The sequence below is a fragment of the Pteropus alecto genome, unplaced genomic scaffold, assembly GCF_000325575.1.
Source record: "Pteropus alecto unplaced genomic scaffold, ASM32557v1 scaffold116, whole genome shotgun sequence".
NCBI classification, from domain to species: domain Eukaryota; kingdom Metazoa; phylum Chordata; class Mammalia; order Chiroptera; family Pteropodidae; genus Pteropus; species Pteropus alecto.
Genome location: NW_006439189.1, coordinates 577,265 through 588,665, shown reverse-complemented (window position 1 = coordinate 588,665; position 11,401 = coordinate 577,265). Strand labels below are relative to the sequence as shown.

Sequence of the window (11,401 nt, the reverse complement as noted above, 5' to 3'; positions counted from 1 at the left end):
TGCTAAGCACTTTGCATATATTATCTCATTTATTTATATCAACAAGCCTATGAAACAAATACTATCATAATCCTCATTTTACCAATGGGGAAGCCAAAGTACAGAGGTTGCCTGCACAAGGTAATACAACTGGTCAGTGTCAGTCCCAGGATTTGAACACAGGCTGCTAACTATAAAGCCTGTGCATTTCACCACTATCCTCTTCTGCCTCCCAACATTAATTCTGAGGTCACTACCTATCTAGCAATTGTAACTTTGACTTCTAGAATATTCTTCTTACACTTCTCAGGTGTCTACTGTTCCCATGCTCTGACTTATAGTATCTCTACATCTATCTACATGCCTTATGAGAACAGATACACTGTTTTAGCCTGGGCTTCATTGGTTAGTATGTCTAGTAAGGCTCTTACAGAGTCAAGGTCTATTCGCTCAGGCTTACAGGTCTGAAATCTGTATCATCAGCAGCTTTTATCTAATAGAGTAGTTTATTATTTTTTTTAAGTGGTCTGGGGATATTCTATCCTTGGCAGACCAGGATATAATTCTCCTCTTTCTTCTTTTTCTAGACCAGTTGAAGGCCAATCTTAGCCAGTTTTTACTTATCTTTCCCCATGAAGATAAAATGAAATGACATATGTGATTTGGCTGGAACCTAAGAGACATCCAAGTTTCCTTTTCCTACTAGTCTTTGAACTCCTCAATGACAAGGATGATGTTGTAATCACACTTTGCACACTCAGATCTTAACACAGTACCTGCACCTAATTAGCTCCCTTATTTTCTCCTTCCTCTTTCTCTTTGTAGAGAGAACCCTCTGCAGAGAGTGTGGCTTCTTATTTGTCCCAAAGAGCATATCATTGACTTCTTTTACATTCATCGTTTACCGACATCTATCTTGTGATCTCTCTCATTTTGGTTTACAGAAATAACTCTGCACATCCCACACCTTGGCACCTGACAGACAAATAAATCATCATGTAGCCCTTTTGGTCTCATCAACCCAGTCACCTCTGGATTATGACTGAATCTTCTTTCTCCCTCAGAATATGATACCAGTACAAGAAAATATCATTTCTTTGTAAAAAAAAAAAAAAAATCTGTTCTCTTTCTTGGAAGGTCAAAAATAAAGTTCCACCACTGGAACTTAAAATAAAAGATTAGAATCCAAGAGATGGTTATTTTATCTATACATTTTTTCTGCCTCAACATTTTTTAAGAAACCACTGTTTTAAAACATGTATGATCACTTTGATTTATACACCACAAACACCAAAATTTGGGAAAGCAATAAAATGAAATGGACCAAATAAATATTCCCCTATGCAGCCTTGTGAAATATTATAATCCAGCAAACAAAACAGCTAATGGTGGATTTCTAAATGGATTTTGTAGTTACAGATGCAACATTGACGTTATTTTTCTTTTCCTTCTCAGTAGTAAACATTTCATGAAAAAAAATGCTAGAAACATTAATCAGCGGAGAGTTCAATAGTATGAGTCTTTTACAAAGCTCGCCATTTCAAAACTGTCTGGACAGTATCAGGAATTGCAGTGGTAAAGGCATGAATTTTTTTCAATACCTGCTTAGTCCGTTTCTTTCCTGGAACCAATATGGCTCATTGTAATGATCAAAGTAAATATATATCAAGCAAAAAATAAATGAGATTAAATATCCTGAAACTTTTACTTACAGACAAAACCCTAAGAGAGCTCTTTTTCATCATTTTATAAAGACTGGGGTACGATTTAAGGCTGCCTACCACAAAGTAATCACGGGTTTCTACTGTGTGTGAAGTTATTTTTGTAATGTAGTGCGGAATAAAGAATAAAACCTAAACTAGTAGATACCAACATAAAAAACAAAGAGCTGGAGAATGTCACATGTGCAGCTATAATACTGCATATTGTTCTGAAGTAAAACAAAGTTAACTTTCTTAGAAACTTTTTTGTTGACTGGATGCACAATCTGAAACCATTTGGCTATTGTGGAAGCTTTGCAACCCAAAATGGTACATACTGAACGTGGACTTCTCTAAAATCCTTTAGTGCTTACTGGTATTTAACATGTATTAAAACTACTAGCTTTCTACAAAAATTGCTCCTAACTTGTCTTCCCAAAGTTCATAGAAGTTTAAGAAGGTAGAAATGATGGATTCTGAGGTATTGTCAGTATTACAAAAAGCCTAGTAAAATTGTCCATCTGCCTGTGATTAGGCTGCGAGTAATAATAATAGTAATAATATTCATTAAATCTTCACAAAAATCTTAAATGTAAATACCAAGTGACTACTTTTAGTTGACATTATATCAACTTTATGTGAGGGGACTTTATAGCTATACAGGCTTTCTTAATTTTAAAAAGATAAAATAATCATTTATTAAAGAATGTTGTTTGATACACGGGATCTTTAGAAAACTGATATCTGCAGGACAGAAAATATGATAGAACAATTGATGAAAAGGCTGATAACTAGTATTTGGTGTATATTAATCTTATTTTTTTCTAATAGAATAGATCAAGAGCAGTAATGATCACTATCATAGAGTCTAACACAGTGCCCGGTGCAAGGAAGACTTCTCCACCTGCATGCTGTTCATTTGATCTGTATAGTAATAATAATAAAAAAATAGCTAGAGATTCCTATTGGCATTTCTTACCTCTTAAAGCTGATACTAAGGGGGATATGATGCTTTTCTACAATTCCTTTATGCCCCAGAGATATTGGGCTAAATGGATCAGGATCTGACCTACTGGAGGAATTCTTAAGTCCATTAAATAGAGTGCTTCCAACAGGGAACCAAATGGGTAGCGACACTCAAGGAATCATAATAGATCCCCTGGGAGTATCGATACCCAGTACATCAGCTCTTCCTATGCCTCATTGTGGTCCTGAACATTTGTCTGAAGTGCCAAAGAACAAACATAGTCAACTAGAAAATCTGTTCAATAGCAACTTCATAAGGTCACAGACCAGGGCTGTTTAGTATCCTTAAGTTTATGTAAGACTTAGTGGCAGTGGATGCACTCACTCTATTATATGCTAGAAATGAGGAAACTCCTCAAGAGCACTAAGCACAGTGCCTGCACCACATAATAAGAATCTGCTACTATTTAGTGTTGAGATTTTACCAAGCATGCGATAAATTATGTATTTCTTTGCCACTCTGTAATAGATTTAGTACCATGATTTTTTTAAAAAAAATCAGTTCCATTCCTTATTTGCAACATGAGTCTAAAGATTTTGAAGTCTCCTTTCCCATTACTTCTTCAATTGAAAGCATATATGAATATATATTGGATAAGATGTCACCTTATCCACTTAAAACAAAAACTGGATAGTTCAGACAGACTTTAGATAAGCAGTAAAAATAGGCTCTATCTTAATACTATTGAACTAAGCTCTATGAACTTTTCATAAAGCCAGTCTGCTGAATCAAATACAAGTCACTCCCACTGCTTAAATTATCACCCTTTTTTTTTCTTTTCTTTTCTTTTCTTTATTTTTTTTCTTTCTGTTTTGCAGTCTTGGGATAATAGTGGGCCTACTCTGGCAGCCTAGGTGGTTATATATCCCAAAACTTGAGAGATTCTAAAAGAGCAGCTCCATGACAACCAAGCTGCCACTACATCTTAAAGTCATTTCTTTGGATTTAAGCATTGATAATTCATGGTAACACAAAAAAAATGTATTTCTTAGTAAGGGTACAATGTTAAGGCAGTGTGATATAACAGAAAGAGCACAGACATCGGAACCAGTAAAATTTCACTTTGAAGCCGGACTTCACCAATTCCTAAATTTGGTTATTGAGTTACCACATCTGTAAAATTGGGTTAATAATACCAACTTTGAAGAACTATTAATATGGGTACCTATTATATCTTACAGTCACCAAAAGGGGTAATGTACTTGGAGTGCCTGGCACATACTAGGCACTCAATGGTAGCTCTTGCCATCATTAATAATCCCTTATATCCATTACCCCATCAACACAGAGCAGAACCCTGAGGATGAGAGAAAGGAGCCATAACTTTTGGAAGGATCAGAGAAGTTCAGTAAATTGTTCCAGGTCATGCAGCTAGTGAATAGCAGAGCAAGTATCTGAATCCAGGTCTTTCTAATTCCAAAGTTCAGGTTCTTGCCTCAGAAACCTGCTGCCTTTTCTTGTGTGTACCCAGCACAGAAGAAAGCAGTGTTTTGAGAGCCTCTATGATTCAGGTTGCTTTGGAAAAAGTCAGCCCCGAGAGACTGTAATCATATTAAACTATGTAAAAGCTATGCAAAGGGTGAGTTTGCCTTCATGCCAACCTAAAGGCATGCCAATGAATAGCATTTGAAACCATAAATGAAGCAACTATAGTGAAATATAGAATGACCTGATGGTATATCAAAATGGATAATACTGGAAAATATCCAACTCTCATCTGTGTCTCTTCCTCCCAAAATTCCATGGAGCTATCAGCACACACAAGAGTATCACAAAACCAGCCCTCAATCCAGAAAACCAAGCTTTGACTTGATGTTCCTGATGGTCCTCTTCATCTTCAATGTACTCCCAGGTAACAAAGGCCTCCTGGTAATCAGGCTTCTGAGGGAAGAGAGATAGCTGGTGGGGCGGGATCACTTCTGTGCTCTGCCTTATCCCTGCCCCTACACCAAGTAGGTAGCGAGCCACCTTCCTTTGCCTCAGGGAACATTTGTCTTGTTAACCCACTAAGCATGGCTATTTTCCACTAAGCATGGCTATTTTCCAGAATCCTGAGCACCTTGATGGAATTATGCATGGGAGGGAGGGGACAGTGCCTTGGAGAGCAGAATGCAGGAGGGAAATTTCTACTCAAAATCAGGGCCTCAGGGAAATAGCTTCTTGGTATGCCTAGAGAGAGTGAACCCTAGGCATTAGGTCTCCCAGCTTAGGCGGAAATATCTTACTTCTTGTGCCCCCCGTCCCACAGGCCTGGGAACAGTAGAGATACTTCAAGGAACCATGTGGACCTGGACAGTGAGGGTAGCAGAAATGATCACAAAATGGATTGAAGGTACCACAGAAGCCCCTCCTCCTCCCATTCTTGAGTAACTCTCTTAAAGAGGAGGGGCCCTTCAATAGTGAATGAAATTAAACTTTTCTTCATCTCAGTGAGATAGAAGGATGATGCAGATTTAAACTGTTGTCTCTGAGCATACTGCCCTAAGATGCACACTACACAGAAGACACAGCAGGCAAGTGCACATGCTTTATTACTAGTTAAAATGAGGGGGAAAAACTGAAAAAGACTGAGCTTAGTAAGCCGGGGTCCCACAGGAAAAACTGGAACATTTTTGTTGAGACTGGAGGCCGATATAACCTCCTACCCCCTGGGCTCCACCTTGGCTCCCTCCTTGCTTGCAGCAGCTGCCTAAGGGGAGTGGAGAGTCCACAAAAAATACATCAAATGAAAGACAAGGGGCACAGGGGCATTCGCAAGAGTGCCTGTCCCAGTCCAGTCTATTTTTAATCCAATTACTTTTCCCAATAGAAGCAAGATGTCTATCCTTGGAATCTATTTTGTTCTTCATCCACTCTTGAGATGAAACTGGCTGAGGCTGAGGACTTGAGTGTGCAGCTAACACTCTCCCAAGCACTGCCCTTCTTTAAGACAGTCATCTAGTGGTCTTTCAACCAGAACAGCTAGCTATCCCTCTTAAGGGAGGAAATCGGCAGAGTAAAAGAAAAGTCCTGCTTGCATTCTTATGAGGCCACTTTCCTGATTTTTGCCACTGTTCACTTGTCTCACCAGGGACCAATGAGATAAGCAGTTATGTCACTCAAGTCCTATCATGAAAGTCTCTTTGACATCCTCCCATCTCCTTTGGGAACTGCAAAAATAACTGGTTGTCATTTCAATTGTGTTTACCTGAAAGTCATACCACGTGCAAGGCAAAGAAGTCATCTCTGATCAATTTTTTATCTCAAATTGTGCTCTCTCCTGTAATCTAACCAAACTCATCAAATCACGTTATAATGTGTACCAGATATTTAACATGTAAATCTAGTTCCTGACACATACTAGAGAATAACTATTTGTTTAATGAATGTAACACTGCAGTTCCTAACTAATTCTTGTCTCAACAGATAATTTAAATTCTAACAAAATTATTTTGCCCTCCCTTGTCCCCCTAATGAATGCCAAAGCATCTCTTCTTCCCTGAATTCTCACCCTTCTCAGCTAGAGGTGTGATTTCTTTAGGCTCTTGAAGATCTTCTAACAGGACAGGTCAGCTTCTTCAGCAACAAGAAAATTCCATGAGGCTCAGAGAAACAAAAACAGGCCTTCACCTATAAAATTTAAATAAAAACAAGAAGTAAACATGAACATTGCAGTAGTTTACAATAGCATTTTCAAGGAAAAACAATGCTCTTAAATTAAACATAGTATATAACTCTAAAAAAAATACGGCTATTCTCGGCCAAATACATGAATTTTCAGGAAAATGAGGTTAATAAGAAAACAGAAAGGAATGGAAAAAGAGAAAAAAAGGCTTCATGACTTCAGTTTCTAGGGTGTCAGCCAATCAGCATCAGCCATCCAGAATTCACGACCCACGAATTTAAATACAGTTAGATGAAATCTTCTATTTAAAGAGTGTGATATTCAAAAGCAGTTCCTCTTTGTTCAAGCTAATAAAAAAAAAAGATTATTAACCATGTTACCCCAATAAATTTAATTTAAAATACATTAAAAATAAAAAAGAACATAAATATATGTATGTATTTGTGTATGTGTACCACAATGATAAAAAGTTCTTAGTTTGGGTAATGGGGTAATGGATTATTTTATTTAATTTTCTCTATGATAATTTAATTTCAAGTTTTCTATGAAGTAAATGAGTTACTTTCTGCTCAGAAGGGTAGCCATAGGAAATTGGTTTTTCTTTGTGGTGTTTCCATTCTTACCTTTCTGAAATTAGTGAGTTTGCCCTGGGTTCAGGCCTCCACTCTCAACTGCAGTACAGACTTTCTTGCATTTATAGCAGGTCTAGCACCATGAAAAATTCATCACTTTTTACCATGGGCAGTCCCAATTCCCTGAACTACATCACAAGGCAGACATCTTCTGTTGCTGGGATTCTGAAGTTCTTTTCACTTTTGGTCGCTTGGCCTTCTGCCCCTGATGCTGCTGTTTCTTTGGATTTTCTCTTATACTATGGCACCTTCTGCCTCCCAGGGGGGTCACCTGGGGCCTCTGTGGACCTCCTTCCTGGTTGTGGCTTCTGCTGCTCCCCAGGGGGACAGTCCCCCAGGGTCTCTCTGGACGTTCTTCTTGGCTCTGGTTCCTGCTGTTGCTCAGGGTAACCACCTTCTGAGGTCTCTCTGGACCTTGTTCCTGGCTGTGACTCCAGCTATCACCAAGGGGGAACATCCCCTGGGGCCTCGCTGTACCTCCTTTCTGGTTAATGCTTCTAATGTCCCCCAAGAGGACTGTACCCTGGAGAATTTCAGGACCTTCCTCCTGGCTGCAGCTCCTCTGGTCCCCCAGAGTGGGGCCAGCTCCCCATGGAAGCCCACTGGAGTCCCCAGGCCAGGAGGTAGACCCCCAGAGGAGGCATCTGAATTGGGATTACTCTTGCTTCCATGACTAATGCTGGTGGTGGTAGAGGTGGCAAGAATGGGACTCTCAATGGAAATGGTGGGTGAAATGGAAATAAGGAAGGCATTGACATTGATATTGGCATTGACATTGGTATTGGCAGAGTGGGTTGCATGGCTTGGGTGCAGGCACTTGGGGGTCCCAGCACAAAAAAGGCAGCTGTTGGGGCTAACATCTGGGCGTTGAAATGCAGCATGCTATGCATCCCCATGGGCATATCTCTCTGTTACTCTGCATTCAGGGGCCATGCTGGGGCCCTAAGCTGTTCAGGTTGAGCCCTAGGCATTATTTCATGGGCCAGCAGGGTGACCTGGACTGACTTCTCAACCTGGAGCAGCTGCCAATGAAACACATCAACTCATTCAGCTCCTGCTGCAGAGCAGCCTGGGTGAAGTGGACCGGTGAGGCCTTCTCCTCACACTCCTCCCATAGCCACTACAGCTTGGAGACCAGAGTCCAAGTGACTGTCTCACGCTCCTCCAACTGCTCCTGCAGCCTCCGTACCTGGGGCACCTGCTGCTCTTGATGCCTTGCACCCATATGCACACCCAAGGCCAGAGAGCTCCAGGCATAGGCCCTCTTGAGAGCAAGAAGCACCTGAGAGTGTCGTGACAACCTGAAGCCGATCCTCTACCTCGCTCCAGGACCCCGAGCAGAAGGTTACATAGAAATCCGGGGTGCCTCTGTTCATGAGAACTTCATTATTGATGAACCTGATCATCTTATTGTGGCAGAACCCACTAGCGTGGTCCCCAAAGTTCACGGCCCTGGCCACTGAGGCCTAGCCAACCAACCACCTCACAAGCAATAACGCCTGGCGCTCCCATCACCGATGGGTAAAGGCTGCGGCTGCCAGCAGGTCCACCGTCACCTCCTTGATCAGTTCTAGTTCAGTCCTAGTCCAGTCCTGGCCTCCTCCTCTGCCTCTTTCCTCCTTCACTCCTTCATTTTCCTCACGAAGAGTAAAGCAGACTTCTTCACCACACCAACTCCTACTCATCTATAACGTGTCATGTCACAGGATGACCTATGAGTCACACCACAAGACCTGCTGGGACTGACTTCCCTTGGCCGATCACCCCTTAAGGGACTAACAGGCAGGATGGCTGTGCTGGATACTGCAGTGTGCCTATAGAACACTATACTGTTGCTGAGAACTTGAGAAGAACAATATCCTAGTTGGGTGGTAGAGTTGCATAGGTGGCTAATTTTTTACTCTTGTCTCAGCTCTATTTCCCATTACTCTCAAGTACTACTTCAAAACTTCAATACAGTCACATCGTCTACACACTTTGCTCCTCACCACAAACAGATAAACTTAGAGTCCTTTTCATCAGGCACATCCAGTGATTGAGCCATGAGTTAGTTTTCTGAACTCTTCCTATAAATTCACTCTCATGTTTACCTGATCAACTCTGTTCTCAGAGGGTGTCTCTCTTCTTTACACTAAATGTGAATTCTGGGAAAACATGGTGGAGTGAGAAATGTCATCAGATCTCTCTCCTTGAAACAACAATAAGTTAAACATCTAAAACTCAACAAAAACATCCAAACTGCACACCAGCACGTTTGAGTGTGGGATCTGTGCATAAGAGCTACCACAGGTCAGAATTCCAGGTGTTGGGCAGTGGACTGGGACAAATAAGGAAGCTGTCTCTCATAGCTGCAGGAGCTCCTTGTAGGAAGAGGGGGAGGGGTGAAGGTGCAGTGACTTCGCTGATCAGCTCTGCCTGGAAGTGCCGGGACCTTTCTACACAGCCGGCAGCTAGGCTCAGTCATCAGGGCAGAAAGCAGAGAAGCAAGGTGGGAGAGCAGAGAAACAACAGTTGATTTATCTGGCCCTGAGGCTAACCTGCAGCCCCCAACCCCCAACCGAGAGGGCCTCTCCCTCCATACCCTCCGAGACCGTTCACTGTGAAACACCAGGGGAATGTGAGCAAAAGATGCAGAGAATGAAGCTACCTCTCTCAGCCTCTGGAGCAACCTGCAGAAGGAGGGGGAGGGGAGAAGGTGCAGCGACTTCCCTGAACAGCCCTGCCTAGAAGTGCTGGGACTTTTCTACGCAGCCAGCAGCAGGGCTCAGTCATCAGGGCAGAAAGAAGAGAAGTGGGACTGGACCACAGAGAAACGACAGTTGATTTCTACTGGCCCTGGTTGCAAAAACAAGGCTGAGCCACAGCCCCCAACACCCAATCCAAGGACTCCTCCCCCCATTCCCTCCAAGACCGATCACCGTGGAGCCCCAGGGGCTCAGAAAACGCTACCAAAACTGTTGCTAATACTGACAGGAACTGAAACTGAGAGTAGTGAGTGTGATTAAAATCTACAAGGAAATAAAGACGTTAGAATTTATATAAAGCAGGGATCCAAGAGGCTTAGACGCCACCTACTTGAAACCAAAAGAAAAGCACCTTCCTTACAGCAGGCTAAAGAGAGCCCTTTATATAATAAATCTTCTTTCTGGAAAAACAACAGAATATACTTCCATTAATGCTCAGGCAGAGAAATAGTTCATTAAACACCATGAAGAACCAAAGTGACAAGATATTTCAGTAAAAGAGAAAAATCTCCAGCAAATAGGCTTTCAGACATAGAAATATGCAGCTTAAAAGATAGAGAATTCAGGATGGTACTTCTGAAAAAACAAGGCAAGCGGCACCTGAGAATGGGTCACAACAACCTGAAGCTAATCCTCTACCTCACTGAGTTCCAAAATGAGTCACATCAACAATTTCAGAAATTGCAAAACCAGCAAGATAAACAGAGCAAGGAGATTGAAAGCCTCAAAAACAACCAAATAGAAATTCTGGAGATAAAAAAAAACACACTGCAAGAATTGAAAAATGAAATACAAACTTAGGAAATAGAGTAGAGCGAATGGAGGAAAGGATCAGTGATATAGAAGACAGAAATCTAGAAACAAATCAGAAGGAAGAAAAGAGAAACCGAAGAATGAAAACTAATGAAAGAGAAATTCAAGAACTAGCTGATACCATCAAGACAGGAAACATAAGAATAATGCGCATTACTGAAGGTGAGGAAAAGGAGCAGGGACTACAAAGCATTTTCAGACAAATAGTGGACGAGAATGCCCCAAATCTAAGGAATGAGCAGGAGCTTGGAATTCAAGAAGTCAACAGAATATCCAATTACCTCAACCCGAAAAGACCTTCACCAAGACACATTGTATTAAAGTTATCAAAAATCAATGAAAAAGACAGAATTCTCAGGGCAGCCAGTGAAAAGAAGACAGGAACTTATAAAGGAAACCCATTAAATTATCATCAGACTTCTCAGTGCAAACCATACAAGCCAGAAAGGAATGGAATCAAATAGTTAAACTATTAACTGAAAGGAACTACCAGACTAGAATAATGTATTCAGCTAAGTTCTCCTTTAGATATGAAGGAGAAATTAAGATTTTTCCGGACATACAAAAATTGGAATTCTCCACTGTGAGGCCTGCACTACAGGACATACTGAAAGTGGTCACCTCAACTAAAACAAAATGACAAAACAAAAAACATACATAATTAGGAGTAAAATGACTAGCAGGCAAATAGAAGCAGAGGAGTGCAACTCTTACTAAGAACAGGGCATTATAAGCTTAAATAATAATAAGAGAATTGTCATAGCAAGTTAGTAATGAACGTTCATCATATATAGAAACAAATTGAGGTAAAAATGACTGAAAGGGGGGAACTCAAAGACCCAAATTGGCAAAGGCAAAAGGAGATAAGGTGCACACAGAAGAAAATGGATGATTTTATATAT

General features: G+C 41.0%; 1 pseudogene; it reads right to left on the bottom strand.

The window, feature by feature from the left end:
* Nucleotides 1-6,943: 6,943 nt before the first annotated feature.
* LOC112483219 lies at nucleotides 6,944-8,627 on the bottom strand (annotated as a pseudogene).
* Nucleotides 8,628-11,401: the final 2,774 nt, after the last annotated feature.